Here is a 27,843-nt window from a genome sequence, read left to right as displayed (position 1 = left end):
TGGGAGCAAACAGACAGAGCTTTGGGAGGTCTGCTAATCTAAATCATCTGATGTGCTCCAGGTTCAGTGAGAGACGGTCTGTCTCAAAGAATAGGATGGAGAGCAATGGAGGAAGACATTTGATGTCGAACTCTGGCTTCCCTATAAATACACCACACACACACACACTACACAAACACATCCACACATACGACATACACACACACCACACACACTACATATACACATAACCACATGCATACCACATACACACACACCACATACACACATATCCACACACATACTACACACATGCACACCACGTACACACACATCACATGCACACACATACACACATACACCACACACACACATACACACACATACACATGCCACACACACACACACACACACACACACACACTGAAAAGAAGAAGCACGTATTAAAATCAAGAATCTTAATGAATGGGTGGTTGACTGTTGGTGAGGAGGCAGCAGCTGAGCAGGTATGTTAGTTTCATTTGTGCACGAGGAAGACCGAATTGAATTGTGAGAACGTGGATGTGGTATGGCCGTGTGAAGGAGCATTTCACCGCAGCTAACAGCCGGAAATCTGTTGAGGGGTGATGGTCAGAAAGGAGAGTGAGGGAATGTTGTCACTGATGAAAAGAAGCGGTACTATCAGAGTCAAGGACACAGGGGACTTGGTGCAGCTGTGAGCATCTCTCCTTCACATTCACGCTGCGCGGTTGCAGATGGGGCATGGCTGCGTAGGGGAAGGGGAAGGAAGACCTCAGTAGCTTGGTGAAAAGACAGGAAGGCACAGGAAAGCCATACTTTTCAGTTGCCCCAGGAGCTCAGGCTCCCATGTCGATGTGACGATGAGGATGAGCTGAGAGTTGCTAACTCAGACAGTAGGCTTGTGAACATAGGAAGGGCTGAGTCTTAGACCCTCTGTGTGATGCCCTTGTGTGGTGAACAACCAGCTGTGCTGGGGAGGAGAGAGGCCCGTGAACATGGATGTCACCTTCCAGCTCGGTTTTCCCCAGAAGTGCCTGCTCTCCAGCCCGGTGAATGCAGCTCCAGGATTTCAGGACAACCCAATTACATGACGGCAAATGTCACAGCTTCAGGATGTCATCAGCAAGAAGTCCTTTCCTCTCAGAGGCCACTGTAATTAACCCTGGAGAGAATACATCACTCTTAGGGCCAAAGAAGAAGCTACCATCGTGTTCTGACTGAAAATCTGTTTCAGGGACTCAGCCCATCTGTGTCAATGCTCATTTTCAAAACTTTATTTCTCTCATTTCTGAGATTATAGTGCAATTCGGTCATTTCGCCTTTTCATCCTTCCATATCTATCCCTCATTGTTCTCTTTTAAATTCACGGCCTCTTTTATTAATTGTTGTTACATGCATTGTGTATATACATATATTTATAAATATAACATTCTCAGTCCGTATAACGTTGCTTCTATGTATGTTTATAAGGCTGACCTTGTACATTAATTGAAATTCCACCATCATGACGGCCAAAACATGAGCGGAACAAGGACATCCACAAAAGACAGGCCTCCAGTGAATGAGGAAAAGCCCGCGAGGCCTCACCCTTCATAATGAACTACAGGAAACTAAGACAGGCTGAGAGCAGGAGAAATAATGAATGATTTTCAAAAAGGAAAGAAAAGACACAAAATAAATTCCTCCTCTGTCCCCTCTCTCCTCAGCATCCACACCAGGTCTAACTGCCCAACCATTCCTATGAAGGAGTTGAGCTGCTTGTTAAAGGGAGTTAGACAGTGACAGTCACATAGCCTGTGCCAAGGTGCGGGGCGTGCACACACTCCTTTGTCTAAATGTCACAAATTGTTACAGTTTTACTCTGCATTTCAGAGCCCGTATCATCACCTTTTAATTAGCCAGAAGACGCTGCTGTAACATTCAAAAGGAGCAGCAACATTCCAGTCCCTGTCCGGTTTTCAATATAATTATTTGTCAGAATCATATTAACCTGATGTATGACAAACCCGTAAAATGGATACATTTAGGTCTCCAGGAGTCCTCCCTCATTAACTCTGATATTTATAGCCACGGCTTCAGCGCTGCAATCCCTCCTCCTGAGAAACACAGAGCGGGGATGGCAGGTTTCTCTGATGCTTTTAGCAACGTCTCATTTGTTTTGCAGCGTTGGGAGGTAAAGAGGGGCTGAAGAAACCTTGCTTTGGTTCTGGGCCCCCATGATCCCAGACTGGCCCCTCTGCTAATTCCCCTCTTTTTAGGGATGGGGAAGAAAACTCAGACAGATATGTGTGTACAAATCCCACATGGTTAATAATTCACCAGGGTAATGAGGCAGAACTAATTGGGACAGAGCTATTTGAGGGGGTGGGGGGAGGAATGGTTCTTAGATCTATCTTTCTGGGATCAAAGTCTGGCTTTGCCCTTGACTCCCTTGGGCAGGATGCTGGGTTTCCTCTGGCCTTGGCTTCCTTGCAGGTAAAATGGGAACAATAACAGCTTCTAACTTCATAAGGTTAAAGTGGGAATTCAACGAATTGACATGTTCTGACTGAAAATCTGTTCTAGGGGACTGAGCCGATTTATATGTCCTTCCATGTGAAAATCCTTAAAGCCAATGCTATTTCTTAAAACTTTATTTATTTCGTTTTTGAGATTATGATGCAAATGCGTAATTTCTCCTTTCCTTTTCCTCCTTCCAAACAGTACAGGAGAAAGTGCTCAGATCTTGCCACGTGTCAAGCGTATGTTACATGAATGTCACTGTAACTCCTCTCCTGATGGTGGGGGACAGGGATGCAGCCAAGCGTGAAGGAAGCCCTGGGTTAAATTCTAGCCACGACATGGAATCCTCTAGGCATGGCAGTACCCACGTGTAATTCTAGCACCTGGGAAGCAGTGGTAATAGGACAAAAGACTCAAATCCCTGACTACATAGCAAGTCCAAGGACAGCCTGGGATACATGGAAAGGTGTCTCCCATAATCACAATAGTTGCTATAATTACTTGGGATCACAGCTTCACAAAGTTTCCCTTCTGCAGACAGACTGTCTAGCCAATCTGTTTTTACAGTGTTCTGAAGAGACTGGGGCTTGAACCTGGTGGCAGGTTCCCAGAGATGGAGGTGAATCGGCTACAGAAAGTGGAGACAGAAGCCTGCCTGTCTGTGTGGATCTAAGAGCTAAAACAAAATACACCTTGACTTTTACTAGTGGCTTAGTCCAGAACTCACTAAAATGGATAGGACAATACGTATGTTAGACTTTGATGGGCTTATCAGTTCACTGTTAGATTTTATTAGGTTTTGTTTATTTTTACAATCCCTTCAAACACGTCTCATAAAAAGTAAGCTCTGCAGTACATTTAGCCCACACTCTATTGTTTTCAAACCTGGATAAGCCATCATTCATGTTCTATGTTTTTTTAAATTCTCACAGCTGATGCCCTTTGATGAAAAAAAAAAGAGCCAATGAATTTATTTTTTTTTTATTTTTTTTTATCAGTTACATTTTATTAACTCTGTATCCCACCCGTGTCCCGATCCCTCATTCCCTCCCAGTCCCTCCCTCCCTCCCTCCCTCATCTCCACCGTGCCCCTTTCCAAGTCCACTGATGGGGGGACCTCCTCCCCATTCATCTGATCCTGTTTTATCAGGTATCTTCAGGACTGGCTGCAAAGCCCTCCTCTGTGGCCTAACAGGACTGCTCCTCCCTTCGGGGGTGGGGAGACCAAAGAGCCAGTCATCGAGTTCCTGTTAGAAATAGTCCCTGTTCCCCTCACTTTGGGAAACCAATTGGTTACTGAGCTACCACAGGCTACATCTGAGTGGAGGTTCTAGGTTATATCCATACATGGTCCTTGGTTGAATGTCAGTCTCAGAAAAGACCCTGTGCCCAGATATATTTGGTCCTTGTGGAGCTCCTATCCTTTCCCCATCAGACTAACTCCCCTTCTTTCTTATGATTCCCTGTACTCTGCCAAAGGTTTGGTCATGAGTCTTTGCTTTGAAAACACTGCTAGTTAGAGTCTTTCAGATGCGCTCAGTAGACTCCTGTCATACGTTCAATGCACATCCCATCTGTCTTTCTAAATGAGGATTGATCATCTTACCCCATGTCTGCTCAATTGATTATCTTTTTTAGGTGTATAGATTTCATTATGTTTATCATATCTTATAGGTCTATATAAGTGAGTATATCCCGTGTTTGTCTTTCTCCTTCTGGGATATTTCACTCAGAATGATCTTTTCTAGATCCCACCATTTGCCTGCAAATTTCATGATTTCCTCCTTTTTGATTGCTGAGTAGTATTCCATTGTATAAAAATACCACAATTTCTGTACCCATTCCAGCGTTGATGGACATCTGGGTTGTTTCCAGGTTCTGGCTATTACAAATAGAGCTGCTATAAACATGGTTGAGCAAGTGTCCTTTTTGTGTACTTGAACAAACTTTGGGTATATACCTAGCAGTGGTATAGCTGGGTCTGGAGGAAGCACTATTCCTATTTGTCTTAGAAAGCGCCAGATAGCTTTCCAGAGTGGTTGTACCAGTTTACATTCCCACCAGCAGTGGAGCAGGGTTCCCCTTTCTCCACAACCCCTCCAGCATGTGTTATCGCTTGAGTTTTTCATCTTGGCCATTCTGATGGGTGTAAGGTGATATCTCAGGGTCGTTTTGATTTGCATTTCCCTGATGGCTAATGAGGATGAGCATTTCTTTAAGTGTTTTTCTGCCATTCGATATTCCTCTGTCGAGAATTCTCAAGCCAATGAATTTAAAAGAGAGCAAGGAGGAATATATGAGAGGGTTTGGGAGGAAGGGGAAAATGAGGTAAATATCATATTAAAAAAATAAAATAAATAATTTAAAAACCCTATTTGTTTTTAGTTATTTGGCAGAACGTCCCTCAGTTCAGATGATGTGTAAATGACTTCTCCTAATTAGGTTAGAGATATGGATTTGTCTGGGAACATCAGTGGCTTATTGCTTGCCAAAGGCCATTGCTGCCCTTGTCCCAGCACTGCTGATGTCTTACTGCTGTTGCTTCATTAAGATGGTATGTACCAAGCTGTTCCCCATTTGTAATAAACTTTAATGTAAGAAATCTTAAAACCGCTAACTATTGTGCTCCTTATTAAACTTTTATACCCTCCCCATAAAAGTCTATCAGAGGAAACTCTCATACATGAGGCGGAGTCTTGAGGCTTTTGTCTACTGCATGAGTCAGAATTCTAGACATGTTTGCTTTAAAGAATGGAATCAGGGCTCCCAGCACATTGGAAACTCCAATTCAAGGCATCCATGAGACCTACAAATTCCCATAGCTGGTCCAAGGGGATCTATGGACGTCTGTCTGTGCTGATCGTCCAAAAATTCTTCATGAAACATGTGACCAAAAGGCCCTGTGGTGGTGACTAGAAGTTGTCTTTTAATTTTTAGTTCTGGGCATCATATGGATACAACTTATATCCTGGCATGCTGGGGCTTCTTGGGGATTGTAAATACATATATTGGAAATGTCGACCATGAAAATAAAATCCTGAGCCTCTGGTCACCTGGCTATCAATAATGATGGAGTCTGCTTTTACTGAGGCATTTCTCATACTGTGGTCTTCATGTTTGAGCTTATTCTGCTAATGCGGGGGCCATTGTGTTCTAAAATTCTAGAGATCCAGCACAGGATATTTGCAGTCAGCTCACATCTTTGTAGAGGGTCCTGTTTGTCTCCAACAAAGTCCTCCAGTATTGATTTGTTAATCTGAACAATAAATTAGATTGCAACGGAGCCCTTGCTTTTAATATCAGACGATCTAAGTTCATGGAGGACTTCAGTTTCCCCTCCATCAGGATGTCAGATAAAGTGTGAGTTCTTCAGCCTGGCTTTTAGTTTCACCAAACAAATTTTAACTCCCCTTCAAAACAAACTTTCTGATAGAGCAAAGAGATTTTATCACTAGCTTCTTTATCATTTCTCTCTCTCTCTCTCTCTCTCTCGTGTGTGTGTGTGTGTGTGTGTGTGTGTATGAGAGAGAGAGAGAGAGAGAGAGAGAGAGAGAGAGAGAAAGAGAGAAAGAGAGAAAGAGAGAGGGATTCGTTTTGAGGAGTCTTTCATATAATAGATAGTCTCCACCTCTTACCTGTGTTCCTTGTGACAAGGTTTTCTCGGTAGCTCAGACTAATCTTAAACTGGGTCTGTCTTCCAAGAGCTGGAATTACACACATGTACCAACATTTCTAGCTTTGATTCCTTTCTTTTCTGAGCCTTGCTTAATACCCCAATCAGGATTACCTTCTTCTCTGATTCCTGTTTCTTAGTCCATGGTTACAGTTGCAGGAATAAAGGGGTCAATGAATCAGAACCTATAGAGGTTGTCTACACACACACACACACACACACACACACACACACACACAAACTCAAAGTGTGGCACCTGGCCCGGGGAGACAGTGGACCAATCACCAAACAACCAAAACACTGATGAGGGAATCAGCATGCTCATTATGAGATAGGCTGTTACATGAACATAGTGTCTGGGTCCCCCCTTTCTTCCTGCGTCAAAATGTCAAGGAAACTTAATTGGTCATTAGGAGGTTCAGCAGACATTTCAGCAGAGATGGCAAATGGCTTGTCGACTCTAATATGGGTTCCAGTGCGAACTGGTTACACATCCCCATTCCCTAGCAACAATGGGGACCATATACTCAGATCCTTGAACTCACTGTCTCTCTGTTGAATACTGTCTTGTCAATAATGAAAATATTTGCCTAATTTCTCACTGTCTCAGTTCACAGGACTGACTTCTCTTTTCCTTCCCAGACTTATTAATTTTATCCTTTTAGTCAAGGAATATTTTTGTTGAGCATCATTTCTACGTGCCAAGTGCTAAGGACATGAAGAGGAACAGCACCCTCGGCACTTCCGCAATCGCTGATTTTATTACACTTGAGTATTGTTATAGGCCTAAAACCCTATAGATCTTCGTTGGTGTGTGCATGTGTGTGTGCATATGGACACAGGCAAATTCACATACAAGCGCACTTAACCACGTGTTGACATTAGACAATAGAGGTTGATACTGGGTGTCTTTCACTACTGCTCTCCACCTTATTTGGTGTGTGGGGGATCGAGGGTGGGGCAGGGTCTGTTCAAAACCTGGGTGCCAGCCCTTGGAATCCATCTCTGTCTGTCTCTCCAGCTCCGAGGCTACACATGTGGGCCTCCTCCTCTCACTGTTGCATAGGTTACAGGAGATCCAAATTTTAACTATTTTGTGTTGCCCGAATTGTGTATATTCTTACTGTGTACACATACACACGCATGTATGTATGTGTACATATGCATGTATGTATGTGTATGAGGTCCAAGGCTGACATCAAATGTCAGGGTCACCTACTGAGCTTGAAGTTCATCAATGTAGCTAGGCTGGCTAGCCAGAGGAGTTTCAGGAATCCCTGTATCTCCACCCCTCTGCACTGGGCTGATGGGCACAAGCCACCATGCTGTGCTTTCTACGTGGACGTGGGGCACCTGAACTCATGTCCTCATGTCTGTGTGGCAGCCACTTAGCCGAGGAGCAGACTGTCTCCCCACCTACCTGCTTCTTTCCTTTTAAGGCGGCTTGGGTATATACGATCGGATGTGCTGTTCTGATAAGCAATTACGCATTGCTCCCTTACCTAACTTTCCTGCATGAAAGTATACCGCTTCAGCAATATTCTAAATGCACAAAAGGATGAAAAGAACATAGCATTTCTCATAGGTTCTCTGAAAATGTCGTCTGTGTAACAGACACTAAATGTGTGTCGTTCCAGGGGACACTGCATTTGGTACAGCTGTAAGCAGACTCCAGGAGAAGCGGTCTTATATGGTTTTATTTCAAATCATTTCAAATCAGTGGTCCACAAATTAAACCCAGCCAGCAGACACGTTATATTTGGCATAGAGTGAGTTTTAGTTTTAGTAATTTTTTTCTAACAAGCCAATGATTCAAAAACTAAAACCTTCCTCTTTCTCTAGACCACCCTCTTTGAATCCTTTTTTTTTCTCCTCAAAGTTCAAAACTCCTCCAGATTTTTAACTCCTTTGGAAAAACTGGAAAGGCTTGCCACCCTCGGCCTCATACCTGCTGGGCGAAAGTGCTGGCATGCCAGTGTGTCGGCCCGCTTCAGCCGGCTGTGGTCCTCAGCACTCCACCGCACCTGTCGCTCAGAATATTATCACACGGCCCACCTCACATGCATAACGGCAGAATCCTGAGGCATTGGAATCAGTGTCCTGTGTGTTACCCAGAGTCGGGGTACAGGAGAGGAAATGGCTCCTTCAACACACAGCTAAAGCAAAACCAAAAACAAACAAGCAGAGCAGCTCTGCACCCCTCCTGGAAGCTGGCATGAAGAAAGGCTAGCAGGCTCTGCCCTGTGCCTTGGCCCTGGGCCTTCCGTACAGGAGGCCTTCTCTGGAATGTTGGCTCTCCCTGCTGAGGAGCCGACTGGGGCTCCAAATGGCCTGTCTCCTCTTATCCGTGCGATTTCAACCTGCCTCCCAGGCCCTTTTCCAGGCACCTCAGCAGCTCAGCTCACCGCTCTGCTCCTGCCAAGAAATCTGCCAGCATCCCTGTCCCCTCCTCCACCTCCGTTCTAGTCACTTTGCTCCTCATGGCACAGACATCCATTCCTCAGGGCAAAGTGATAGTAAGGACAAAAGCAGGGGAGAAACTGGAAAGCATTTACAGAGGGAATTGTATGCAGTTTATTGTTCTGTTTGGTCTCAAGCTACTATACATAGGCAGTGTGTGTGTGTGTGCGTGTGTGTGTTGTGTATGTTGGGTGCACTTTCTTGAAAACAGAGGAAGCAAATACAAAAATTAGAACAGATACCTTTTGATTATTCTTCAAGCCAAAAAAAAAAAAAAGAAAAGAAAAGTCGTAAGACTATTGAGCTTATAACTTTGATCCCCAGCACGCATGATAAAAAAAAAAATAAAGGAACAAATCCTGTAAATAATAACAGAACAATAAAGAATAAATAAAACAACAGACTTCACAAATCATGTGAAATAAAATAAAACCTGGATGTGCTGCAAGCCTAATACTGGGGAGGCAAGGCAGGAGGGTCACTAGAGCTGCTGACCTGCTAGTCTTGCCAAAGTGGTGAGGTTCCATGATACACTCACCTTAAAGAAAATTAAATGGAGAGCAACACGGGAAGACATCAACTTCTGGCTTCCACAGGCACGTGTGGGTGCATATGCATAAGGGCAAGTTACACACACACACACACACACACACACACACACACGACATCCCTCAAGGAAAGCCTGGGCTGGTGGAAGGAAGCAGGGAAGTATGCACCAGTGTTTTACAAAAATAGATATGTACGTGTAAGGTTTGATTTTTAGATTACAGATTAATGACTTGCTTATTATGGAGTCTTCGAAAATTGTAGTATTAAAAAGTTAAAGGAAATGAAATCAAATTCAACCACAATCATATCACACAGAGATAATTTTTCATTGATTTTTCCATTTCCATGCATAATATATACACCTTTATAGAGTCGAGAATGGCTGCTGAACACTGACACTTACTCGCTTGCTCTTTTTTTCTTCTTAAAAACGAGAGAGGGATCTATCTCAATAACACAAAATCCCTTCATAATTGTAAGTTTAGTAGTTCTACTGCAAACAGACTGTGGATTTTCACTGTTTCAAACTTCTGACTTAGTGCCTTTAGACTGATAGCCATTTTTTAACCTTTATGTGCAATATGCTAAGGAGCATCTTGCCTAGAACACTGTATTTAATTTTATTGCCTTGAAGGTGGGTTTCTAAAGCTGAAATTACTGGACAAAAAGTAAAAATGCCTTTAACATCCATGAGTTTCTCATGTTTTAATTTTTCAATATAGCAATTCTTAACCTTTGGGTTATGACCCCTTTGGCAAAACTCTTATCTCCCAAAATATTCACATTAAAATTCATAACAGAAGCGAGATTACAGTTATGAAGTAACAATGAAAATAATTTTATGCTCTGGGGGTCACCACCACATGAGGAACTGTATTAAAAGGTCACAGCATTAGGGAGGTTGAGGACGGCTGTTATAATGTGTTTATCACAACATAAGAGCACCACAAGTCAACGAGGTCTTCATTCCACTGCTTGAAAGGATGCTTGTCCTTGGCACACCACAGATCAGCTTTCCTAAGAGAAATCAGAGAGCAGAAACTACTGGACTACTTGACTTGGCCCCAGGTAGCTCCCAAATCCCCAGCCATTTCTAATGCCTTCGAAGGGTTCAGGGCAACCCTACTGTGACATAACGCTTGTACATAGTACACGATGTTACTGCCAAAGATGGCTCTTGTCCATCATCCTGCTGGCCAGAGGAGGAAGTCCCTCTTCTACAGTCTCTGGGGAGCTTGGGTGAACTCATCTTATGCCTAACTCACTGAAAATGCTCATTATCTTCTAACACGTGAACCGCTTCTCCTTTCCCTATCAGACATCGGTCTCTGACATGAAAGACTGAAGACATCCTTTCAAGGTAGGCTGCCAGTTTCAGAGCAGCGATGCTTTGTGCCTGTGGATGGTTTTGCTTTGCTTACTCCTGTTGTAACTATTGTCTGTGCTGAGTTACATGCCCCTTCCTCTCTTAAATTACAGAGCCAGTCCCAAAAAGGCCAACATGGCATCTACCACTGAACTTCAATGCTTAAGAAATTATCTCTTACCTCAGTTGTTCCACTCACTCCTAACTGGAGGGGGCATTGCTTTATCTTGTAAATTGACAGAATCTAGGGGGAGTGGAGGTGGAAGAGTGGAACTTCATTCACCTCTCCTCAGAGGTAATCCATAGGGATCCATGGCTCACAGATCATCTTCAGAGCTCGCAGTCTTGTTTCCCATGCCCTTGAGGCTTCTTGATTCTGTGTGAATGGCTGCCTAAGGCTTGTTCCCCTGACACACCAAGAGTTCTGGTTTGTACAGGACATAAGCTTTTCTTGGAGCCCCTGTCACAGGCCATTTATCCTAAAAGTAGTGTTTAAAAAAATCCAGTCCCTTCCTCCAAAAATGTCTTTTTCCCTATCTTTTTACAGGAGAATCAGCCTCACTCTCTATCTTTTGCTAATCCTTATGTTTAATTCAGATATCAGTCTGTGTCAAAAATGGCCATTTTCCTTAATCTTAGTAATTTTTGCTTTAATTGAAAAATAACTCCTGTTTCTTTCTCTGAATGGCAGCGCTTGGCATCTGGCAGTATGAGAAAGGTTTTGCTATCTCTGCCTTCAGTGGCCAGAACAGAGTTCTGTTTTGGCTAAATAATGTATGAAAAGAATTACACCATGGCTAGAAGATGGGGAAGGATTTTAAAGTCTGGGTCAAAGTACCAGTCATTCCCCTTGAGACACAGATCCCGAGAATTTTGCTTTTTCACTAGGCTAACCATGGGCCCCATGCTCCAGTCTCAGAAACTTTTGACCCAGATCAACAAAGCTGAACAAATATCACTTGTTGCAACATTCCCTTGCCTTTTTTTTTCTTATGAAACAAAGAATGGAAAGAAAAGAAAGCTCCTCACTGGGAGAGCCGGCATAGGTAAAGACACACCTTCTAAACAGAAATTCAAATCGTCTGTTTTAGAGGATTTTTTTTTCCTTTTCATGTTATCAATGTTATTAAACTTTATTATGAGAAAATAAATAGTTTGAAAATAATAAAATTTATTAAAAACCGTCTCCAACTCACCCAAGACATGTAATTTTTGGCATGTATCAAATTAAATCAAATTCAGAACCATCAAATAGGACCATAAGTCAGGCATAGTGGTACACACCCCAAGTGCCAGCCGCCCAGGAGGCTGATGGAAAAAAAAATTGCTTGAGCCCAGGACTTTTAGACTAGCTAACACAATTTAATAAAATCTCATGTTAAAAATATTTTTTAATGTTATTTTTGACAACCCTTTCACTTCTGTGTAATGAATGGCAGCCTTGGATTTGAACGTTCAAATAAAAAATGGGACTTTAAAATTTTTCCTCATAAAGAAGAGATATTTGGGCCTGTGGGCAGGCAAGAAGAGACAGTACTGTCATTCTGGGATGGGAAGTGGTCCATAAGGTGCCTTATGTTGGGGTGTTTTGTTTAGAGAGTGAAATACTGAACCCAGTGGGTATTGTCTAGGCATGAGTTATGACATCAGAAGTAGAAGTAGCAACAGTGTGGGAGTCCCAGGCCATGGAAATGGCTGCCTCTCTGGTCCCTTTTGTGTGTCAGTGTATCACAGACTCCTTTTGGTGATGTTATTTTAGCTAATGTTCCTCTCTGCCACCAACTTAGGCAGTTTATAGAAGTCAGCTTGTTATAACATCCTGCTTTTCTAAATCGCTGCGATTCATCTTAAAAATACTTCTATAGCTGTATTGTCTGAGACATGGCTTACTTTTAGTTTAAAGGCTAGTACTTTTAGATATTTGAAATCATGACACTCAAGACAAATATCAAATGAACAAATGTCAAAGATTTTTATTTAACTCATTAATTAATGGGAATGTCAGTGAGATGCTCCAACGGGTTCAAATGAGAATTCAAAGCAAGCACAGACATAAGCAACCATGAGTGTTGGAATGAATAGATGAATACCCGCAGGGCAATACTCAATTTCATTGCATAATTTGATTTCCTCTTTATGGACAAGAGAACCTTGCATTATGATCAGTTACTAGGAGTGATAAATTTGTAAAATGGCTCAAAGACAATAAAGTAGAGAGATGACTCCCAGACAGGGCACTCAGTAAGTTATGCTTTTTCTCATTTAAAAATCTTTCCTACTTGAGGTTTGTGCATTCCTGGTTAGCCACATGATCTTTTTCAATGTGAATAGGTGACATGGAGCAATGCTGGTTTGTGCAACAGAATAAACAGTGTTGTAGTGCCAGGAATGATGGTGACAAGCTGGAAGCATGAGGGTAAGAGTATTTACCATACCAGAAAAGATATAGCGAAGTTTCATTGAGAAAGTTTATTAAAAAGAATACACTGCTGGTATAAAAGATTTGTCATTTATGCAGGGTCTATGTTTGCATGAACTGCCATCTCACTATCTTGTTCAGTAGTGGATACGCTTTTTCTATTAGTTAATTCTTTCTTTCCTTTTTTTTCTCATTTTTTAATTGGTCATTTGGAGTTTAGTAATATAACGAGTAATTAAGAATTATTCTTAAAACGTTTGTGTAAGACACTGCAAGTCAATGAGTCAGGCTCCCTGCAGTCAAGACGATTGCTAAAACATGCAAATCTCAGCTTTTATATTTTGGTCTTTTTTTTTTTTTTTTGGCAGTACCAGTATGAAATGAAGAAGCTACCCAGTGCCAAATGTACTGTAGGTCATCAATCAGTCCATTCAGGAGAAGGTGGAGAAAGGAGCTAGGAAAAGGTTGCCTTCCTGGGTCAGTTCCCTTGGCGACAGCAAGGGGCTCCAGATATCACTGGAGGCAGAAATACAAAGCCCAGCCATCATTTCCACCTGCTCCTTTTAGCAGCCTTAACACAGCAGGGTCAGGATCTGTTTCCCTGGGTTGAATTCTGAGATCAAGTGTCTGCAGCATACAGAGCCCAAGGGAACTGAAACACAAGGCAACAGAGTTCACAGGATTTGGGGGGTTGGTTTTGGTTTCAGTGGTGCTGGGATTGAAACCAGGAACTTGCCCATGCTCCAAACTAGTTTTATTTCGCAAACTTTTACAGTTTGACAAAAATATAAATGCCCAAATAGTCCCTGCGTGAGTTGTGACATCAGTATCAGTTTCACTGGGTGTAATTCATCATCCAACACTAACCAGTCTTGATAGAATATTCAAATAAAACCTACTAACTCTCAGCAAACAGTGTGTGTACAGATCACCCAGGGCACTGAGCAGCTTCCGGAAAGTCTCAAGCTTAAAGCACGATGACCTTTCTGGTCAGAAGAGCCCCCAAGTCCCCAAGTCCCCAAGAGGGTCCTGCTCTCCTGGGGAACATCAGCCCTCTTGGATGGGAGGTGGGGTTCTCACAAAGTATGTCAGATAGTTTTTTTTTTAAGTCAATCTCTGGGTAGTCACTAGTAACAGTTTCCTCTAAATCATTTTGATTCCAGCTTAAATGAAAGCAAACACCCTCCCCCCTGCATCCTTTGCCTACACGAGAGTTCTGTGTATCCAAGAAGGAGCTGGGCCGAAGCAATGGTCTGTCATTTGTAGACCTAGAAACCTGTTTTCCTAGGAAGGCATGGGCTTCACAGAAGAATTGCACAAGGGCCACTGTGTAAACATTATACAACTTCCTGGCAGCTCATGAGCAAGGTCATTACTATGCAGCTTCATCATCTTGTTTAACGGGGATTCCCAGGATTGCTCAAGTTCGAGAGCTATGCAGAAAAGCCTTCCAAAATAACAAATGCTGCCACGGCGACTTGAGACTTTGCATCCCTCCATTTTCTCATTCCCACTAATAGTATGCATGTTATATAATCAGAGTGTGTTAGAGTACACATTTGCATCTTGTATGTGGTCTGCTAGACATCCTCAAGCTGTATCTGTGGGCTCATAAGCCATGTGATCATGGCATGTTGCCCCTTGGCTCTGTGTCAGGGTACTGATCTGTGAGCTAAGGGAAGGGGGACCAGATGGTCTTTCAACTCCCTCTGACTCTACGCACACACTGCCATCTCCAAACTAAGTGTGGGTTCTAAAGGGGAAGGTTGCCAGGAACCCTGTGCTTGCCCAAGCTCTTGGAGGATAATGGCACTGCACTTAGTCCAGTCATTCAAGTAAAGGCAAATATCACTTATATTAGTATTTATTTATTGCTAGACGTTAACCCTCATGCAGACAGGCCAAGTGTCTTTCTACCCTGGGCTTTAGCCACAGAAGCTTGTGGTAGCCCAGGCATGCTAACACCTCCAGGGCTTTGCCCATGCTCTCACACTTCCCACATGGGGGTCAGGAGGCATGAGATTAACTAATTCATCCCCCAGTGTTCTAAGTTGTCCCTCAACCTCCACCTCTGGGTCCTCTGCAACTCTTCCATCCAAGTGCCAGCCAGGCCTCACCCTGCTTAGCTAGCTCCTGATTCCTAGATCATGGGAGATGGGGTTGTGTTCGGAGTGGTGTGGCCATGGATCTTTCCTGACACAACGTCAGCAAGTCTGAGCCACCGCCAAGACATCAGATGAATGTCAGTGGTGGCTAGAACCCTACCATAGTCGCCTTCCCAGAGGTGAGCCCTTCCTGATGGGCCGTGTTTAGTTTCAGTTTTTGTTGTTCTGTTGTTGTTGCTGTTGTTTTAGATTCATTTTATTTTAGTCTTTCCAGCGTGTATGAGTGACTGCATATAGGTATGTGTATCATCTCTATAGCCATGAAGCCCAGAAGAGAGCCTTGGATACTCTGAAGATGTAGTTATAATGAGCCTCCATGACAACGATGAGAACCAAACCTGGGTCTTCCACAAGAGTAGCAAGTGCTCCTACGCGCTGAAGTTTCTCTCCAGCCCCCTGGTGTGGAGTTTTACCTAGAAGAAGGAAAGGAGGAGGAAGGACTTTGGTGAGACCAAACCATGACCGGGAGAGTAGCTTTTAAGACTTTGAATGAAGGCAGCTGGGTTGGAAATATCCTTTTTTCCCTTTCTTTAATTTCTCCTTGTCTGAGATGCCTCCTGCCCCTTTTTGAGACAAGGTCTCACTGTGTAGGTCTGGAACGCACTTACTAGTCCATACTGGTTTCCAACGTCTGATCTTCCTGCTTCCTCCGTGCTGAAATTACACGTGGGTGTCATTATGCATGGCTCTTTTATTTTTCCTTATGCCTTTTTCCTTTCTCTCCCCTAGATTTTTCTACCCATCTTTTAATTTTTTATTTATGAATTTATTAAGGCACGAGTGTATGTGTGTGTGCGTGCATGTGGGTGTCTTTTCTCTTTCCACCATGTGGATGTCAGGGATGTCAGGCTTGGCAGCAGACACCTTCACCTACTGAGCCCTCCTATTCTCTTCTTTAGCTCTGAAGAGCTAATGGCCATGTACTTTGGATATTCGGTGCATTTATATAAAAATGGAGGATCTGAGCCTTTATGCAAAGCAATGGATTTGCTGCCTTGAGTCGCAGACCCAGCCACCCTTGCTGCTGCTTCCTGGATTAACTCAGGGGTGGTAAGAAGCTGGAAGAAGTTCCAAAGAAGCTCCTCCGATGTTCTCTGTATCCTTCTTCAGTACTGTACCTCTGGTAGACAGGAGAGAGCCAGGCTTGATAAACATGTGTGTCCTCTCACCAGCACATGAACCAGGGCTTTCCACCTACCATGAAGCTAAACATTAACGACAGTTTTAAGCTTAGAAACATCCCTTACGATCTCCGCTGTGTTTTGTTTCATCCCAAAGTCTGTGATCTCCACCAGAGAGCTCTGAGAACACACAGGACTAGGAATAGCCACAGTTGGAGGTCACTGTGGCAGTGTGGCTGCCTGTGGCAGAGAGAGACTTCAGTTGCTTTTCTGACAGGCTCACTTTATGCTTCTGGAGCTTACATGCTTCCTAGGACTAAACTAGCTGGTTAATATGGCTTTTCTCTAAACACTGTCCACAAATTATGATCAAAGCCAGGGAGCTCACAGACAAAGAAATATGTTAATGAATGTGGTTTCTTTCCTTTGCCTAATCTTAGACTCACAATGCCAAGTCTTAGGGGCATATTTGACCACGTCAACATCCATTTTAAAATGCCTGGCGATTTATCTGCATCACCAGGAAGGAATAAAAATGAACAGAATATGTCTCTTTTATAAATTGCTGAACAGAACATTTGTAATCATAACAGGTATTTGAAGGTCACTCAGAAAAAAAATAGCATTTACTCAAAATCTATAGGGAACAAAGACATTAGATTTTAGGTGTGTGTGTGTGTGTGTGTGTGTGTGTGTGTGTGCGCGCGTGTGTAAATTCTATAAAGACAGAAAGAGAAGGAGTACAAATGATAGTAGAAACCCCTTCTATTTTTTAATAATGAGTAGCAGAATGGAAAAGATTTGATCTGGGAAGCCCAACTGTATTCTCTCAAAACTCTTTGTATATTGCTAAGTGATTTGCATACTGCTGGGGCAATCAGGTCCCTGCCCAGCATTCCCCAGGCCTTTCTTACTAGTTCCTACTTCTGCCTTCGTCTTCCACTAGGAATATGGTACTAATTAAGCTAGCAGGAAACACAGAGAACAAAAGACGCAGTGGCATCGCTCAAAGTCACCTCTCACTTTGAACTTCATAAAGATCTGGGGACAGATCTGCTCTGTCAGCTTCTCAGGAGAAGAGGCAGCCAACATTATTTCCTCTGCTCTAGAAAGGAAACCCATTTGAGGGATTATGAATGTCACCCTGTGTCTCGGTTTGAAGTTTAAATCTTTTCAAGCATGTAGTTATTAAGATGCCAAGTTGCCTCACTTAATTACAACCTTTATTATAGTATTGAATACTTTAAATGCACTATTTATCACACCTGAAGAGAAGAGTAACTCTACTTGAATGGACCACTCTCAGTGGTCCATCTATTGATTATCTTCTCGGCTGAATTAATTCCTAGTAATCGCCTAGTGAGCAGTCATTACAGGAAGTGCTTCCTGTGGGCTTAGGGCTGGGCTGAAGGGATATGATGGACCTCTCAGATAACAGCAGCTTTGGTGTCTGTGGTGGTTTGTGTGAAAATGGCCTCCATAGGCTCATAACATTTAATGCTTGGTGCCTGGTTGGTAGAACTGTTTGTGAAGGATCAGAAGGTGTGGCCTTATCGGAAAAAGTGGGATACTGGAGGCGGCCTTTGAGGTTTGAAAAGCCCACACCTGGACCAGTTAGCCCTCTCTATGCCTTGTACTTGTTGTCCTTTTGGAATGTAAGATCTCAGCTTCTCCTCCTGTGCTAAGTCTGACTGCTGTTCCCTGTTATGATAATGGGTTCACCCTCTGAAACTCTGTAAGCCCCGAAATAAAGCTGTGTTTTATAAGTTGCCTTGGTTATGATGCTCTATCATAGCAATGGAAAAGTAACTAAGACAGCTTCCCTTGTGCTATTTGAACCCAAGTTCTTCGGGTACCAGGGAGCCGAACCTTTCATTCAAGCTGGGGTAAAAATTCTGTCAATAAAGTCTCTGTTTGCCTTCCAGTAGTGAGAACCTGAGTTCCATCCTCTAGAACCTTTGTAGAAAACAGCTGGGTGTAGTGCCATTTGCTTGAAATTCTAGCACTGGGGAGCGAAAGATAGAAGGATTCCTGAACATGGCTGGGCAGCCACCCTAGCCTAGCCAGAGTGTTCCAAATCAACGAGACACCCACTCTCAACAAGCAAGGAAAAAAGGTCAGCCTGGGTGATGGCTTAGATGTTAAAGCACTTGCCATGCAGGCCATGCACGCCACAGGAAAAACTAAACACGACTCTGAGACTATGAGCAGCTGTAACCCCCAAAGTGTTGGGGGGCAGCTAGACAGGTCCTTCTAGTCAGTCTAGTCAGTGACTTCTAAGGACAGAGAAGAAATTCAGTTCCAAATTGTCAGGTGCAGAATGAGTAAAGAAGAAATTCTGAAATCAACCTGTCCTCCACAGGCAAAAGCACAGGTGTACTTACACACACACACACACACACACACACACACACACACAAATGAAACTTAACAATTCAAGATTGTTGGCACTGAAGAAGCAACAGCCAAGGTTGTCCTCTGCCCTCTGCACACAGGTGTGTACACGTAGATAAACACCTCCACGCGTGAATATACACAGAGGAAGATTTGAAGGGCTTTCATTTGCGGTGACCCCATCCATAGGAAGCAGACTCTCCTTTACAACTGTGCTGAACCACGCTGACCCATGCCACCTGCACTGTCGTCTCTGCTTACAGATCCCTCTGACACGGACACAAGAGACTCAAAGTCCGGCCCCAGTTGGAGCCTAGTGTTTTTGGAGTTTCCATCGTGGCAGGGGGGCGGGGGTGGGGCTGTTACAGGCCCATGGCCTCATTTCATTGACTTTAATCCAAACTCTGAATGAGCCCCTCGTTGAAGAAGCAAACTTCAAAGGGCTTAATATTAGTCTAGGTTTGCGAAAGAGCTTCCTGAGGGTCAGCGAGGTGCTGTGTGCTGCTGTCCAAGCAGATAATAGCTGGTGGGTGGTAGCTCTGCCCTATTTCAGAGAAGACTGATTTAGTAAACCAGCATGCCAATGAGAGAGACGGGAAGGTCGAGCCCACAGCTGCTGACTCTGCCTTCCCTAGTGAAGGACAGGGGTCCCCATAGCCCCTGGGTCCCCCGGATGACCTGTTCTCTGGTGCTTTTGTACATCCCATCCGGCAGCCACTTTGCAGGACTGTGCGGGGCCTGCTACCGTGCGCGCCTCGGCGTTTTGTAAATGAGCCGTCTCCTCTAATCCAATTCCAGTGCAGCGCCAGCAGCAGCCAGAGCAGCCGCAGCACATTTGCAAAGCTGAATAATGAATAATCTGGTTGGCTGTTTCTTTTCAAGTTTCCCTTTTTGCTTCAGAGAACCCCACCCAGAAAGGCCACTCCCTCCTCTGGCTTCGCTTTTCAGAGCTAAGGGAAAATCCCAGACCCAGAAAGACGAACATGGTATGTACTCACTTGTAAGTGGACAAGAGCTGTGAAGTAAAAGGATAACCACGTTACAATCCACAGACCCAGAGAGGCTAAGCGATAAGGAGGACTGAAGGGGGGTGCACGGATCTCCCCGGGAAGGAGAAGTAGGATAGATTTTGTAGGTGGACTGGGGTCGGGTGGGGACTGGAACAGGAAGGATCCTGTGGGGTGGGGGTGGGACGGAGTGGAAGAAAGAGTCCTGGGAGAGAAGACGGGAACTGGGTGGCATTTCAGGGGCAAGGTAGAAAACTAGTGCAATGGAAACTCTCTGGCATCTATGAGGGTGGCCCTAGCGAACCCTCCTAGCAATGGGGGATAAAGAGCCTGAACCGGCCGTCTTCTGTAACCAGGCAAGGCTTCCAGGGAAGGGACTGGAACACCAGCCAGCCCAGCCATGAAACCTTCCACCTACAATTTGTCCTGCTTGGATGATGTGCTGGTAAAGGTGGTGCAGAACTTGTGGGAGTGGCCAACCAATGGCTGGTCCAACTTGAGACCCACACCAGAGGGAACCCACTCTTGACACTGCCTGGAGGCCAGGAAAGAGAGGCTGTATAGCCCAGAGACCTCATGTAGAACCAAACACAACTGACAAAAACCAACCAACCAACCAGCAAACCAACCACAAAACAAAACAAAAACCCTCAATGAAATGATGCCTAATGATGTTCTGCTGTACTTGTAGATTGGAACCTAACATAATCGTCATCAGAGAGGCCTCATCCGGCAACTGGTGGAAACTGATGCAGAGACCCACAGCCAGACATTATGCAGATCTTAGAGAATCCTGTGGAAGACGGGGAGGAAGGATTGTAGGGGCCAGAAAAGGTCAAGGACAGCACAAGAAAACCCACAGAATCAAATAACCAGGGCTTGTAGGAGCTCAGAGACTGAAGTGGTAATTAAGAAGCCTGCATGGGACTGACCTCAGCCGTCTACACACATGCATGTGTGTGTGTGTGTGTGTGTGTGTGTGTGTGTGTGTGTATACATATATATGTATATATGATTGGTATATATGATTGAGTACCTTGGTCTTCTGTGGGACTCATAACGGTGGGAGCAGGGCCTGTCTCTGACGGTTTTGCCTTTCTTTAGGAACCTTTTTCTACTGGGTTGCCTCTTCCAGCTCTGATAGGAGGGGAGGTGCCTAGTCTTGTTGCAGCTTGATGTCATGTTTGGTTGATATCGCCGGGAGGCCTGCTTTTTTCTGAAGGTGAAGGAGAGGAGAGGAATAGGGGGTAGGTTACTGGGAGGAGAGGAGGGTTGGGAAACTGCAGTCCGAATTATTGTATAAAAAAAGCAATTTTCAAAAGGAAAGGAAAAAAAGAAAAAAGAGTTTTGTGAAGAGATTAGGTGTTGGTCCAGGAGATCCTGGTATTTCCCTGGGTTCTAGAATCTTCCAGAGGTCACAGTCAACAGAGTGAAACATGAGTAGACTCACATGTGACCTTCCTGTAATGTACCTAATTCTGTATCTAAGTTGAAAGCTTCCTCTCTGCAGTCTTGTATCTCCTTATGGCATTACACAAAAACAATGGTGATGGTAATTAAAAAAAAAAAAAGACCCTCTATTATTAAACATTTACTAATGTATGAAGCACAGTACTTCATATGTAATTTCATTTAATTCTGACAGCACCCTGAATCAGGCATGGTCATCTTCCTACTAATGAGAGTCTGCACATCAGCTGTTGCGGAGTATTATGATCACCCAGTTTTCAGCTGCCCAGCCGCAGAGGCTATCAACTCATGGTTCCTAAGGGATGCTGCCGTGTAAAAAGCAGAAGGCTGACTCCTCCCGTTCTCACCAAACTTGATTTGACAGGTCTTGGTTGAGGCCCAGATGTTGGCAACTTCTTTGAGTCTCTGTGGATGAGTTAAAGGGACAGGAAAGGATGAACTAGGCCTACAGCAGTGGCTTGAATAATGTGCCTGCAATCTACAGGAATGAGGAGTGAAGTAGAAACTGGCTAGACCCAGTTTGTGGGCTCCTGCTATGCCTAACCCTTTTACCATCCATCTAGCACCAGCAGGAAGCCATTCATTATTTATACCCTTATACTGGTGCGTTTGGTAGCATTTTAAATCCCCCTTTCCTATTTGTAGAAAGAAAGCCACTACACTCCACGAGAAACATTTTAGATCCCTGGAGGCTGTTGGAAGCATTTTGGAGGTTAGCAGGAACCAGGGCCCTGCTGCTTCATCGCCATAGCTGCGTTTATGCCTGACACCAAGGTCATAAATCCTAAGGGTGTCTTGGGGCTGGTAGGACTACAGCAGAGTCTGTGTGCAGAAACCCAGGGCCAAATGCTCGGCCTCCTGCTCATCTCATCCTGATTAGCATAGCTGCTCTCATTTTGCAACTTAATCCTCACTTAAAGGGAAATATTACAGTTAAAAATTTTTAAGTAAAAGCCCTCTTATCTCAGTATTTTAACCTTTTCAAGATTGCCCAGCTTAGTGTAGCTCTCCACTATCCCTCTTATCCCAGTTTTGTCCCTTCCACTTGTTACTCAGCCCTACCTGGGGGCTGTCCCTGCTGTGTTTGTACCCCTGATTGTGCAAGTTGGGTTCTCTGTAATTTTCCTTGGAGCATGTAGCCTGTCTCTACTTGAAAAATGGCATTTTCCCAAAGGGCTCACACTGTCCATGCTTTTCCTTGGCTGTTATTCCTAGCCTCAGGGCAGGCATGCAGTTCCTATCCCTATGTGTTTCCAGGAACTGAAGGAGTAACCTGTATCCCCTGTAGAAGAAGCCCCGACCAAGGCTTTATTTTTAAATCTCCCTAACTCTCTCCTTCTCCCTGGGCAGTCGGGGAGGAGGTGTCACAGCTGTATACTATTCAGGGAAGAGGACCCACAACGTTACTTAAATTATTAATTAAATTTGTTCATGTGAGGCTCCTAAGATGACTCGGCAGTTAAGAATCATCTCGGAGTGGACCTCGTTGCTTCCTAGCATCCACATCAGTGGCTCACAACCACCTGGGTCTCCTGCTCCAGAGGAATCTGAGGCCCCTAGTCCCATGGCCATTTGTAGTTATGCACCCATATGTACACACAAACACACATAATTCAAAAGTAACAAAAATAAACCTTTAAATTTGTTTTCACATACATGCACAATGCACCTCAGTTACTCTCTCCGACCCTGTCAACATTCCACCATCCCTACAAATCCTTTCCCGCATTCATAGTTTTTGTTTGTTTGTTTTGTTTCGTTTTGTTTTTGCTTAGTGACCCATTTCGTTTAACCAAGGTGGCCTATGTAGTCATAGGAGTTCAGTGGGCTCAACCAATGGTTACACAGCTCAAGACAATAACTCTTTTTCTCCAAGCATCTTTCTGGAGGAATGGTCAGCTGGGATGGAGTACAGTGCCACAAGGGGGCTTCTTCCTGCCTCTGAATGATCAATGGTAGGACCAGTCTTGGGCAGGTCCTGTTCAGGTAACTTTAGCTTTTGTAATTTTAAGATTGTACCAACGATATCATGCCCAGAAGACAGCATTTTTCCACTCCCGTTCCTACATCACAGCTTTTGCATTCTTTCCTCCTCCTTTCCCACATGCTCTCTGAGTGATTTTAATAGAAACCACTCTCTTCCTGATGGTCTTCCTATCTTTCTTTCTGGATCTCTGAGGTCAGTGGAGACCTGAGCAAATGACAAACAAGGTCCTACACATTTACACTGCACATTTACACCAATGACTGACATCACTCACCTGCTGATTTCCTCCTCCCTTTGCTTTGGAAATGACTCAGGTCTTCATGTGAGTATGATCTTCATCCTTGCATGCTCCTGGGTGCCCCAGTGGCAGGTGATTTCTGTGGAAGTATGCTGTAGATACAGCCTCCAAATTGACCTGTGCTCAAAAGGCTATCAGTGTGCAGGGTCTCCAAACTTCCAGAATGACAGATGTGAAAAAACATACTAGAAGACATGTTTAGCTAAAGGAGGCTGAGCGTGCCAGCTGCTTACCGCAGTTTCTTATGATCACAATCTTGGCATCACCCTTGGCATCTCTCCTTCATTCCTATATCACTTCCCACAATGCACTTAGTCCTGAGAGTTCAGCCTTTAGAATCCACTTGGAATAAGACTATATCTCCGCATTCCAACTCTTTTTTACCTTGGTTCAAAACGCCATCCTCTCTTCTATCAGTTCTAATACTTCTCTTTTGTTCCATCTTTTGTTGCTTTTGACCAAAGTTGAGTCATACTATGCCATCCCACTGTTCAATACCTACCTACCTACCATTGGCTTTCCAAGTGACTCGGCATGAAATAAAATCTGGCCATTGGGGCGTCCCTTTGAACTCCTCCCCTGCTTTCGATAGCTCACTCTACTACAGTAGGGCATCTGAACCCTTTCTCTGTAGCAGTGTTCCTGTATAATTCAAATAAGTGCTCAGTTATTTTGTGTTGAGTTCCAAATCCAGATTTATCACTTTAAAACCTTGTTTTCTCATTAATCAGCTAAAACCATGTAAAAGATTACTGGGGACAACCCCAGAGGAAATCAAGGGAAGTTCCCCTTTTTTTATTCAGGCGGGATATGGAGTATTGCAAGTGGAAGAAATCTGTCTACTTGCTAATAAGAATATCTCAAAGGAATATCTAGATGAACCCTGGGCAAGGTCTGACAACCATTTATGACCACTAAGAAGCAACTGAAGTGTGAATTTACTTTGAAAAACGACTATTAGTAATGAAAATGTCAAGCAGACACTGACATTCGTAACGGGAGTCGATAGATTCACCTTTCTGCCAGCCCTGCGGCACTCAAAATGCTCTTCTCTCTCCCCAGGATGAAAACCCATTTAAGACAGTGGCTGGAAGCCCACGTAGCAGTAGCCTAGAAAGGAATTATGCTGCTATTTAAATTATGGCTCTAGATGTCTGTAAATTATTCTTAGAGCCTGAGCAGGGCCAGCCTGACCACTTGAATGTACTCGTTTTCTGGTGGGAGTCTTCCACAGATTGGCTGAGACAGGGAGAGACAAAATTCATATGCATGTGTGAAGCATGCGTTCTGGTGCCGTCTCGCTTGCTGTTTATACATTAATGTTTAGCTGGGATTTCGTCTGTGGATAAAATGTCTTCTCAGCTTGAATGATAGACTAGAGGTCAAGGCAGAGGATCTAAAACTCCTCTTCCTCTGCACCCATTGGTTGAGTATCCACGCTTATTTCCTTAATGACTTGGATTCCCACAAACCCTGCAACCTGGCATCCCGTTTACTTTCGTGTACCAGCTGACTTTCAAAGACTTACAGCTCTCTATTAGCAAAGCCTGAGGTGGTGAATAAACACTAGCCATGCTTATCTCTACATTTGCGCATCCTACAGTTAACCGCCTATTTAATCTCTCTTTCAGAACTGCATATTCAAAAGGAAGAGAATTTTTAAAGTTTCCACATTTGCTTCATGCCCTCCCTTGCACACACTTAGGATGGTCTTTGCTACAGCAGTCAGGCTGCCAGTAGAGGTTTTTTTGAGGAGGAAGATATGCTATAGTTCTTAGGATAAACCATGTCAAATGAAAGGGCCAGCTGCTTGCCTCTGGCTGAGCTGAGAAAGGAAATTTAAACCATAGTCATTTATCTATTGGCATCTATCTCTCACCTCTTCTTTTTTTTTTTTTTTTGCCTTGTCTCTTTGTCTTCCAAACATGGGGAGGAAGGGTGAAAATTGAAAAGGATTAAAATAAACTGAGAAATCAAAAGCACTGAAAGTTTGAAACTTAAAAGGAGAGTCTACATGTAAATAACATCTTTTAGGTTATTTCTGAGTCACTTCTATGTATATCTACTTTCTTGCTTCTAAATTCAATGAGCATTGTCATTTCTGTCACCTATGGTATGCTAGGTCCAATGCTAATCACTGAAGATGTTTAGGAAAATAAACAGAATAGCTCTTCAAACGTGCTGCTTATGATATAGGGTCATTCGTGTAAGCAATAGTTTTCAGTAGCAAATCACCAAAAATACACACAATTAAAACTCAGTCATATTCCCATATGCTTTTATAGCATGACACAATAAGAGAGAAAATGACAATTTTAACCTGTTTCTAAGAATTAAAAGTCTTCAGTGGTTCTAGATTTTTCCTACACATGTGTAAATATCGTTTATGTATGACCCCCACCCCCACCCCAGGGTTCTACAGTTTTCTAAAAGAATTTCAGTATTTAGTTTTATTCACAGCTAAAATTTATTATAATGAAAAGATAGAGCAAGATCAACCAAGACAAAAGGCTCATGGGCTAAAATACAACTTCCAGTTTCTGTCCCAGCTTAATTCTCCAAGATGACATGAGGAATGTCATCTACCAGGGAAACGCTGTAGACATTCGGCATTCAGCATCTGACTTGGGGGTTGGTATCACGGGCAGCCTCACTATGACTGGTATAGGTCAACATTTTAGACTCCCAGAAGGAAAGCAGATGGTCATCCTAAAAATCCACATTATCCATAGAAGTAGGCATGACGTGGCACTCTATCTGGTGGAGATAATGGGAACGCTCCTCAACTTCAAGCTCTCTGATGCTGTTCTCATGTGTAAACCATGATGTCGGTAACATGGACCACGGATGCAGACCTTCCAGGGTACAGCAGCAAAGCCTTCCGTGCTGATTCTTTCCTGTACGTGTCACCAATGTAATTGACACCATGGCATTGTGCTCTGTCTGCAAATTTTAAAAGATAGCACCCCATCATAGGTCTGTCTTCATGTCTGTTCATGTAGGTGTACCGAATTCTCTTCTGTGGTTTCACCAAGCCTCATTTTTCTAGACAGATGGCGTGTTTACCATTCTTGTATAGGCAGATACTTGTTGAAAATGGTGGCATAAGGACCACTCCTGTAGCTGCGTTACAGGAGTGTATGCTGTATACACAGTAAAGCTGTGTGTGTTTGCAGCTTCGATTAAGCAGGCTTCTGGAAACAGCACTCCTGATGTTATTCAACTTGATAAGGAAGAAAGGTCACTATGTTGGAATTTTAGTGGCTATAAGGGAGTGCAGAAAGAGTATGCGCAAGAGAAGAGCTGGGAGGATGACAAGGTCCAAAATAAACCATGGAAGAGAACCCGGCAATGAGCAGCAATGGTGTGGACTTCATTGGAAGGCAATATGATGGTCTCTAATGATGGATGGAAAGTGGAGAGTGAGAAAGGAGAAGCTGAAGGCCTGAAAACCGGCAAGTAGAAGGCTGTAAGGACATCAACTGTGGAACGGTTAGAGGGATTGAGAGGAGCAAGAGTGGTCATGTGGGTTTTCAGCTACTCCCATCCAGGCTTACATATTGGGCATCTGTCATGTGTCAGCCTCTCTGCTAGTGCTTATCATTAGATCATTTTTTTTTCTTTTCCCTTTTTGTTGTGCTAAAAAACATCGAGCTAGCAATGATATTCAATATAGATTTTTGATAACTTGGCCATTAATTAATTTCACTGCTATTCTTTTGTGAATGGCACACAGCTCAGTAAAAGATAGAATGATGATGAGTCAGGTCTCATATGCTTGAATAATTTGCACACACTTGAGACTAAAAGCATGAGACGGGAGAGGGAGGGGGAAGAATTATGAAAGCTGAGAAGACCTCTCTCGTGTCTGGGTTTCAAGACGGACTCCTTCCAGAGCTCCCGTTTCAGACAAACACTGTTTGTGAACATGAGCAGGAGCTCCACCACCCCCTTGCCTGCAAGAGTTCTTTCTCCCACACACTTCAGAGTTTTCCTGTGCGGGCTTCGGTGGCATGTAGGAGAGAGAAGCAGTAGTCTGCTCTCTCTATTCAGTTCATTCATTTGCTCTCCCTGTCCTATTTGTCTCTCCTCCCTGACCTGCGCGTCTGAAATGCACCCAACATCCAAAGCCAGGGCATGGATAAGGGAAAATTTATTTTCACAGGGTTTTGTGCATCCCTCAATAGAAATCGAGCGCTATGCTCATTTTTATTTGGCAGCTTGTTTGAATTTGTATCAGAGTGTGTGTCTGGATGGAGTGTAGTTGACAGGCCAGAGCACCACCACTGCGTTCATTTGCACTCAGCATGTATAGGGCATGTGATCGCACACCTTTTCCTGAAGCTCCCCTATTAGGGGAAGAGGTCACTATCTATTTCCTCCTTAGTTACTTGAGAGTCTTTGTTCTCCTTGTCATTCATGTTCAAAGTCA

General features: G+C 43.7%; 1 long non-coding RNA gene across 1 annotated transcript; it reads left to right on the top strand.

The window, feature by feature from the left end:
* Positions 1-10,391: 10,391 nt before the first annotated feature.
* Positions 10,392-18,025, top strand: LOC132648571 (uncharacterized). Its single transcript, XR_009587001.1, has 2 exons — positions 10,392-10,544; positions 15,393-18,025. It is a non-coding gene; the product is annotated as an uncharacterized LOC132648571 (long non-coding RNA).
* Positions 18,026-27,843: the final 9,818 nt, after the last annotated feature.

The sequence above is a fragment of the Meriones unguiculatus genome, chromosome 17, assembly GCF_030254825.1.
Source record: "Meriones unguiculatus strain TT.TT164.6M chromosome 17, Bangor_MerUng_6.1, whole genome shotgun sequence".
Lineage (NCBI taxonomy): Eukaryota > Metazoa > Chordata > Mammalia > Rodentia > Muridae > Meriones > Meriones unguiculatus.
Note: the sequence above shows the minus strand (reverse complement) of the source record. Positions and strands in the feature narration are given on the sequence as shown.